This window comes from Otolemur garnettii, unplaced genomic scaffold (genome assembly GCF_000181295.1).
Source record: "Otolemur garnettii isolate 467f Iridium unplaced genomic scaffold, OtoGar3 scaffold00255, whole genome shotgun sequence".
Classification (NCBI taxonomy): Eukaryota; Metazoa; Chordata; class Mammalia; order Primates; family Galagidae; genus Otolemur; species Otolemur garnettii.
This window is the reverse complement of record NW_003852650.1, coordinates 502,930-512,165: the sequence shown is the minus strand read 5'-3', so window position 1 is coordinate 512,165 and position 9,236 is coordinate 502,930. Positions and strand designations below refer to the sequence as shown.

The 9,236-nt window shown below is 37.4% G+C and overlaps 1 pseudogene; it reads left to right on the top strand.

Moving 5' to 3' along the window:
* Nucleotides 1-5,104: 5,104 nt before the first annotated feature.
* The window catches only part of LOC100964333, a 16,862-nt pseudogene continuing 12,730 nt past the window's right edge, over nucleotides 5,105-9,236 (top strand).

The following is a 9,236-nucleotide window of genomic DNA, read 5'->3' as shown; positions in this document are numbered from 1 at the left end:
TTTTTTATTGAATCATAACTTTATACATATATGGAGTACAATGTGATGATTTGATAAACAATATGGAATGCTTAACTCAAACTGATTAACATAACAGTCACCTCACTTACTTATTTTTTGTGGTAAGACATTTATAATTTATTCTTAGTTATTTTGAAGTGTAGCTTTGCATTGTGGCCATTAGGTGAGATCCCACCAAATGCCCTTCCCCCTCCCTCCCTTTCCCTACTCTCCCCTCCCTCTTGCTAGACTATATTTGTGTTTTATCATTTGTGTGAATGTGTAAGTCTTTACATATTGGCTTCATAATAGTATTGAGTACATTGAATATTCTTTTTTCCATTCTTGAGATACTTTACTAAGAAGGAAGGAAGGAACTCCATCCATATAAACATAAAAGATGTAAAGTCTCCATCTGTTTTAATGACTAAATAGTATTCCATGATATACATATACCACAGTTGGTTAATCCATTCATGGATTGATGGGCATTTGGGCTACTATCACAAATTGGTAATTATGAATTGGGCTGAAATATGTCTTTGTGGTAAATGATTTTTGTTCTTCTGGGTAATATCTAGTAATGGAATTGCAACTTTTAATTCCCTAAGGATTCTCCATACTTATTTTTAGACCTAGGTGTGTGAGCAATATATAAAATGTTCAAAATATTTTGCCTTTTAACTTATAAACTTTATTCAAGATTAGGTGACTAGATTTGTCTACACAAACATGAATGTAAGAAAAATGGCCAAAAGGAGCAAACTGGGTAACACCCACTTGCCAAAGGTAGTAACCAGAAAGACCTCAAGGATTAACTCCAAAAGAAGATATATTAACAAAACATTGGCAATCAGGACAAGCATGGATGATTTCTTTGGCTTCTTGTAAAGAAATGTTAAAAGTTCTGACAAGGGCACATGCTCCTTGATTAAAAAACTGATGGGAATTAATAGCTGAGGAGAGGACATCTGTGAACATCATTAAGGAATCTGCAATATTATTACCTTCAGTGAGGAGCCCAGGGAGGCCTGTATGGGACCTATCATGAGTAATAAATACTGAGTATTGTCATTTTTACACTAAATTTTGTAAAGAGAGAAAAAGGGTAAATTATTTTTTATCAGAAGTTTGATGAATTAATGAGTCTTGTATTACTGTAACTGTGTGAGCTACATAAGCCAAATCTGCAACAATATTTAAGGGTTAGGAAGGAAATTGGGTTAATGCCAAAATGGCGGCAGCAAATTCTGGGTGGAAGCATGATAACAAGTTAAACAGTTTTGGCATGTGTCATTTGCTTTCCAAGTAACTACACCTTTCCCAGCTTTTCCTAACCCATCCGGAAAAATGGGGAGAGCTCCAAGGAGGGAAACTGAGGAAATAATTTTTAGTAGTTATAAAAGTAATAATGTTAGTCCAAGATGTTCTTTTGTGGAGGGAGAATAAAATTAAAATTCTCCAAAAAAATCTGCTAAAGCAATTTCCATTTCTTCACTTTTGTGCCAGACAGTAAAACAATTAATCTTTGTCTTAATCCTGGATTGATAATATGTGGATCATCTCCTGTCAATTGCTGACATTAAAGGTGACCATTTTGAAATAATAACACCTGTTGATGAAACTGAGTCTAATTTTTCACAAGGATAGTGGGCGCTGAATAACCATTCTAAGACAGCAATCTGAAGGCTAAATTGGCAAAGGACACCAGTTAAAATGTATGTTGTTTAATAAAAGGAGATGTATGGGTAAATTAGTAATAAGACAAGAAAATGGATTTATGGGAATGAGTTGTTCAATTAACTTCATTCTGTTTTAGCTTGGAAGGCTAAAATGTGGAGGAAGTTAAAGCTGAATCCCCTTTTAAAGTATCAAATGGTTAAGTATGTGAGTTGAGATGCCTAACAAAGATCCAAGCCAGTTAATGTGACTTAATAACTTCTGTAACTCATTTAAAGTAATGTGGCTGGGTGTATATGATTGTATTCTTTGTGGTGGAATAGTTCGGGATGACAAGATATAGCCTAAATATTGCCAGAGCTCCATAGTTTGTACTTTCTCAGAGGCGATCAAAAATCCTTCAGAAGTTAAAGCTTTTTGTTAAATGGTTGATTGAGCCTTTTAGTAGTGGCAGACTGTAATGAGCAAGTAATATATTGTCCAGGTAACAATAAAGGAGGACGTTAGGGAAAGATTCCCTAGTGGGAGTAATGACTTGATTAACATACTATTGACATAAGGCTGGACAATTAATCAGGCCTTGTGGAAGAACTTTCCATTGAAATCTTACCATTGTAACCCCACTGTTAATACCAAGTAAAGAAAAGGCAATTTTGTCTCCATCATTAGGATGTAATGGAATGGCAAAGAAACAATCCTTAAGATCAATAATTATGGGATAATAGCTTTATTGGATCATTCCTGGACTGAGGAGGCTAGGTTGTAAGTCCCATAGGGACAAGGTGGGAATTAATTCATCTTAAGTCAGATAATAAATGCCATTTTCCTGATTTGGGGGGATACAACAAATGGGTGTGTTCCAGAGACTTTGTGATGGTTCAATACATCCAGCTGCAAGTTATTCATATACTAACTGAGGGCATGATGTAATTTCTCCTCTTTTAAAGGCCATTGATCCACTCAAACTGGGGAGCTCAGGATACAATGTAATTTGAATGGGGCAAGTTCAGTGACCATTACTACAAATTTGAATCAGTGGTGATTTAAACATTCCACTGAGACAATAAGTCTCATCCCCAAAGAGTATAGGGAGGTCTAAAATATATGGACATAAAGAAATAGACTGATGGTGAGGGCTTAAGCACAAAACTGGGTGTTCACTTTGGCAAGGGCTTTTAGTTCTACCTAAGCCACAAAATGTAATAATAGAGCTGTGAGAGTGCCATTGTTCTGACCAATCTTTGGTGCAATGATTGTAATGTCAGCTCCAGAGTCAACAAGCCCAGTAATAGGTTTATGATTAACCTGGACAATAAGCAAGAGCTTGGCATTAGACACAGGAATAGTCCAAAAAACATCCCAGTTTTTGAAGTCTATATTAATTGGATCATGACTATTTATTTCTGGTAATTCATAAGGTATTACAAAGGGTTGTGGAATGTTCATTTCTTTAGGAAATAAATGAAAGGAAAAACTTGTCATTATAACTTTGATTTTTCCTGTATAAAAAGGTTTCAACAATAACTAGAAAATTAAAATTCCTTATTGGTAACAATTAGGATTGCCTACCACAAAACCAGAGTAGCCAATAGGCAAGGGTCCCCACATAGTAGTGAGCATGACCTGGCCTCTGTTGGCCTCTCATATAGCAAAATGTTGTTCTAGTTCCAAGTCTACCCTGGTGCTTCCATGTAAGCACGTTAGGCACATTTGGTTTGCAAATGGGTTATTGATCATTATTTCTTTTTTGGATTTTGTGATTTGAGCTAGAGGTGTCCACCAGGGGGCAGTCACACTCCAGGTTTGGGTTTGGACCTTGCTCCCCATTTGTAGTGGGGCATAGGGAGCCTTGCCCCTCTTGGAGCTTCCTAATAGGGGTTGCCATCTTTATCAAATTTTGATCTACCTTTGCTGGCCCAGTGGAACTCCCTTTTGCATTTAAGGCAAAGCATTTTTGGCAAAGGCTTAGTAGAGCGTGGTTTTTCAGTTCTGCAATCTTTTTGAAAATGTCCTTGGCCACATTTAAAATATTGGTGGGTAGGTTGGAGGGCAGCTACCAATACTTGGGCCCTATGGGCCTCTGTGCCAACATTTTGACATGCATGGATTAAGTCAGCCAGACTTCCTCACTCATTGATCCTTTAGGGGAAGAAGGACCTTTTGCAAGTCAGCAGTAACATTCTCAAAAGTCAGTTATAACACAAGGACTTCTGCAACTTTAGGAGTTTCTACTTGTCATTCAACAGCCTCCTGTAAGTGAATAATGAAATTTATGTAAGGTTCTGTTGCCCCCTGGTGGATGATGAGAAAAGAGCCAGAAGGGGAATGAGAATCAGGAATTTTTGACCAAGCTTTGATAGCTGCCTGGCAACTATGGGAAACACTTGAGGATTACAGTGAGCTTGATTATTGGGTAAAGTATAAAATCCAATTCTTAAGATCTCATCAGTGTCTATGGGAACACCATTTTGCAAATTTTGCATAGCTAACAGAGTACCATTATCAATAAATTCTTGTAGCCACTCAGCATATTGGGCAGAGTTAGCTACCATTTTGATTAACATTTTCCAATCAAATGGGGTCATTTCATAGCGGGCACCAATGGTTTCTATAATACCCTTAGTAAAAAGCACTTTGAGCATTCTACCCATTCCTAATCCCCTATGTCTAAACTACCTATTTTGGGGTACCAAGGGGATTGGTATTGAATAATACGTAGCACATTTTTTAAATGTTTGTCAGGGACAAGGCAACCTGTGGAACATAACAACCCTTCAAGTTGGAGCTTATGGTGGCACTGTGCTGGTGTCAATGAATTTCCCATATTACTTGGGGGTGGGACACACTTATAAGAGGGACTTTACCTAACAAATGCAAACAGTGTAACCTGGTTCTTTGTACCCTCAATGATTGCCCAACAATAAAAAAAAAAAAAAAAAAGAATTCCCCATATCGCTAATGGGTTAAGAGTAAAAGTGGAACAAATATAAAAAGAGAGACAGAGGGTCTAGGAGGTGGAGCATGATGGTGGACAGGATAAAGGTTTAGCTCAAGTCTCCCAGAACAACAGGTAAGAGTGAGTGGGCTAGATCATTCCTGGTGGGGAATATCGGTGTAGACAGGCAGGTTGAGGTGTGCAGCGAAGTGGTGGATTGCTGGACTCAAAGTGTAATCCGGAACTGCAGAGACTGCCAGAAAAATTTCTGTATCGCTGCTGAAGCAGCAGGAGGTGGCAGCAGTAACCAGCCCCTCCCCCATGGAAGATTACAATTTCCAGTTAGGGGAAACTAGGTGTTGTGTGGAAAAATTGGTGAAGCATGGACTCCTGAGTGGAATTTGGTGGTCAGATAGGGGTGCTGTCTGGAGCGACACAGCTGGGGCTAGATGGCCAGTCAGGAAGTAGACATATTTTGAAATTTCAGAAATGGCCACTGCCACAGGAACCTTTTCACATGGGCCAGGTGTGGTGATTTCAGTCTCACCTGCAGGCAGCCATCCTGCACCCAAAGTAAGTCCCAGGATACCCTGCACTTCAAGGCAACTGTTGCAGGGAGAATTTGTGAAACCTGCCTGTGAAGATATTTTTGAAATTGGTAGAATCAACAACTCTGCGGAGTCTAAGCGCCAAGGGTAGCCAGGCAAGCACCAAAAACTATAAACCGCAAACCAGGCAAGAGCCTGGGAACCAATCACGCCGCCACCTGGTGCCCAGAAAGTATATTGCAACATGAATATATTCCTACTAAAGTTGATCCCTACAGCATACATATAGTCATATGTTTATATATATATAAAAGAATAATATTTTTGTTGGTGATGCCATTTTTCTTTTTATTTCTTTTTTATTTACTTGTTCTTTTTGCTCTTTTGCATTTTTCATTTTCTTTTGCATTCTTTCCTTTTCCTAGGAGTTATTGTTAATTTCTTTTAAATTATTAATTTTTTTCTCTTCCCTTCTTCCCTTCTTATGGTTGCTGAGAGTGCTTACATCAGGCTATTAGAGTTTTTTATTTTAATTTTTTTGTTTGTTTGTTTTGTCTTTTTGTTTGTTTATTTGTTTCTGATTATCTGTGCATCTGTGTGCTTGTGGGTCTCGCAGCTTTTTTGTTCCTGATCTGAATGGAAATGTTTTTGATTTTACTCCATTCAATATAATATTGGCTGTAGGTTTGCTGTAGATGGCCTCTATCTGTTAAAGAAATGTCCCTTCTATACCAATTCGCTTAAGTGTTCTGATCATAAATGGATGCTGGATATTATCAAAAGCTTTTTCTCCATCAACTGAGAGAATCATATGATCTTTGTATTTTAATTTATTTATGTGATGTATTATATTTATAGATTTAAGCATATTGAACCAGCCTTGAGAGTCTGGTATAAAACCCACCTGGTCGTGGTATATAATTTGTTTGATGTGTTGCCGGATTCTGTTTGCTAGGAAATTATTGAATATTTTTGCATCAATATTCATTAGAGATATTGGTCTATAATTTTCTTTTCTTGTTGAGTCTTTTCCTGATTTGAGGATCAGGGTGATGTTTGCTTCATAGAATGTGTGGGGTAGTATTCCTTCTTTTTCTATGAAAAGTTCAAGTAATATGGGTACTAGTTCCTCTTTAAAGGTTTGGTAGAATTCTGATGGGAAGCCATATGGTCCTGGGCTTTTTTGGGGGGGGGGAATATTTTGTATAGTTGATGCTATTTCAGAACTTGATATAGGCCTGTTCAACCTTTCCACTTCTTCCTTTCTAAGTCTAGAAAGGTGGCGTGATTCCAAGCATTGGTCAATTTTCTTCATATTGTCATATTTCTGAGAATAGAGTTTTTTGTAATATTCATTAAGTTTTTTAATTTCTGCGAAGTCTGTGGTTATCTCATCTCTGTCATTTCTGACTGATGAAATTAGAGATTTTACTCTTTTATTTCTGGTTAGTTTATCCAAAAGTTTATCTATTTTATTGACCCTTTCAAAAAAACCAACTTTTTGATTCATTGATCTGTTGTATAATTCTTTTATTTTCAATTTCATTTAATTCTGTTCTAATTTTGGTTATTTATTTTCTTCTACTGGGTTTGGGGTTGCAATGTTCTTCATTTTCCAGTTGTTTGAGCTGTCCCATTAAATTGTTGACTTCCTCTCTTTTCGTTATCTTGAGGAAGGCTTGCAGTGCTATAAATTTCTCTTTTAGGACTGTCTGTGTGGTATCCCAGAGGTTCTGATAGTTCATGTCTTCATTAGTGTTTTGCTCCAAAAATTTGGTAATTTCTTTCTTAATCTCATCTGTGATCCAGCTGTCGTTTAGCATAAAGTTATTTAGTTTCCATGTCTTTGTGTGTTTACAGATTCTGTAGTTACTGAGTTCAACTTTTATTCCATGATGGTCTGAGAAGATGCAAGGAATAATTTCTATTTTTTTTAAATTTGCTGAGGTAAGCCTTGTGACCTAAGATGTGATCAATTTTGGAGGTTGTTCCATCCATTGATGAGAAGAATGTGTATTCAGTTTTGTTAGGATGAAATGTTCTGTTTAAATGTTCTGTTAAATCCAATTGTTGAATGGTTAATTTTAAGTCTAAAATTTCTTTGTTTAGTTTCTTATTGAAGGATCTATTCAACACTCCCAAAGTGGTGTTAAAATCTCTGAGTATTATAGTGCTGGAGGAAATCAAGTTGCTCATGTCAGTTAGAGTCTCTCTTACAAACTGGGGAACATTCTGGTTGGGTACACAAATATTAATAATTAAAATCTCATCATGTTGAGTGTTTCCCTTAACAAATATGAAGTGACCATCCTTATCTTTCCTTACTTTTGTTGGTTTAAAGCCTATTGTACCTGCAAATAAAATTGTAACACCTGCTTTTTTCTGATTTCCATTAGCCTGAATTATAGATGACCATCCCTTCATCCTGAGTCTATATTTATCTTTTAAGGTAAGATGAGATTCTTGTATGCAGCAGATATCTGGCCTGAGTTTTTGTATCCAGTCAGCCAACCTGTGCCATTCACAGGCAATTTAAGCCATTCACATTGAGAGTAGTGATAAGCCTGGTATTATTTTGGGTCTCAAATTTTTCAAAAGTCTAGTGGACATTTTTAATCCTTTCACCACTGTGGAAGTTGGATTTTGATCAAAAATTTCTGAGTGAGTTTAGTATGATGGTAAAGTGTCGTGGTGGTCATTGTGGAGAATGGGTCTGAGAACATCCTGGAGAACTGGTTTAGTTATGGCAAATTTCTTCGGCATGTGAATATCATTAAAGTATTTAATTTCTCCATCATAAATGAAACTCAGTTTAGCTGGATATAGGCTCTTGGATTGAAAATTATTTTGTTTTAGGAAGTTGAAGGTAGATGACCATCTTCTTCTAGCTTGAAGAGTTTCAGCAGAGAGCTCTTCAGTCATTCTAATATTCTACCCCTTGTAGGGTATGGTTTTCTTACATCTGGCTGCTTGCAGTATTTTCTCCTTCATATTAACTTTGGTGAAGTTAATTATAACATGCCTAGGAGATGTCTTATTTGGGTTGAGTCATGCTGGGGTTCTAAAACTGTCTACTATCTGAATTGCAGAATCTCTTGGCATGTCTGGGAAGTTCTCCTTCATTATCTCATGAAGTAGAGCCTCTGTTCCTTTTGAAGCAACCTCATCACCTTCAGGAATTCCTATAAGGTCAATATTAGTTTTCTTTGAATTATCCCAGAGCTCTCTGAGAGAACAATCCATTTTTGCTCTCCACTTCTCTTCCTCTTTGTGCATTTGGGAGTGTTCAAAAGCTTTGTCTTCGATGTCAGAAATTCTTTCTTCTGCCTGGTCCATTCTGTTACTGAGGGATTCTATTATATTTCTTATATCTTGGAAGGCTGCAACTTCTTTTCTCAATGTGTGAAAATCTTTGGTGATTTTGTGTTTGAATTCATTGAATTCTTGAGACAACTTTTGAATTATTCCTGGAATTTCTGATTCCAACTTTACTTCCATTCTGTTAATCCTTTTTGCCATCGAAATTCTAAATTCAATTTCTGACATCTCAGTCATCTGTTTATGAATGGGATCCTCTGGTGTGGCTGGTTTTTCATTCCTTGTGTGAGTTGATCTGTTCTGATTATTCATGTTGCCAGAGTTCTTCCACTGATTCTGGTCCATGATTGTTTTTCACTGTTTGGCTAGATGAGCAGGTAATGTGAAATTGGATTGGAGGATTCTGGGGTTGTAGTTGACCAGCCCTTTACTAAAGAGCTTGGACTGGTGACTGCAGTTTTTCCTCTACAGCTTTGCAAAGGACCCATACAGTACTACAGCCTGAGACTCTGGAGACCTGCTTGGTATGTTGGGACTAGTTGGCTCTGTCTTGTATTCAGCTGATCTCTGTCCAATCCTAGTGACTCAATGACTCTGGGTTGAAGTCTCAGCTGTGGAGAAATACAAGCAACTAAGACATCCCACCCCCAACAGTCAAGAACTGGAAGAAGAAAATCAAACCTTCCGGCTTGGCGCCTATAGCTCAACCGGCTAAGGCGCCAGCCACGTACACCTAAGGTGGCGGGTTCGAATCC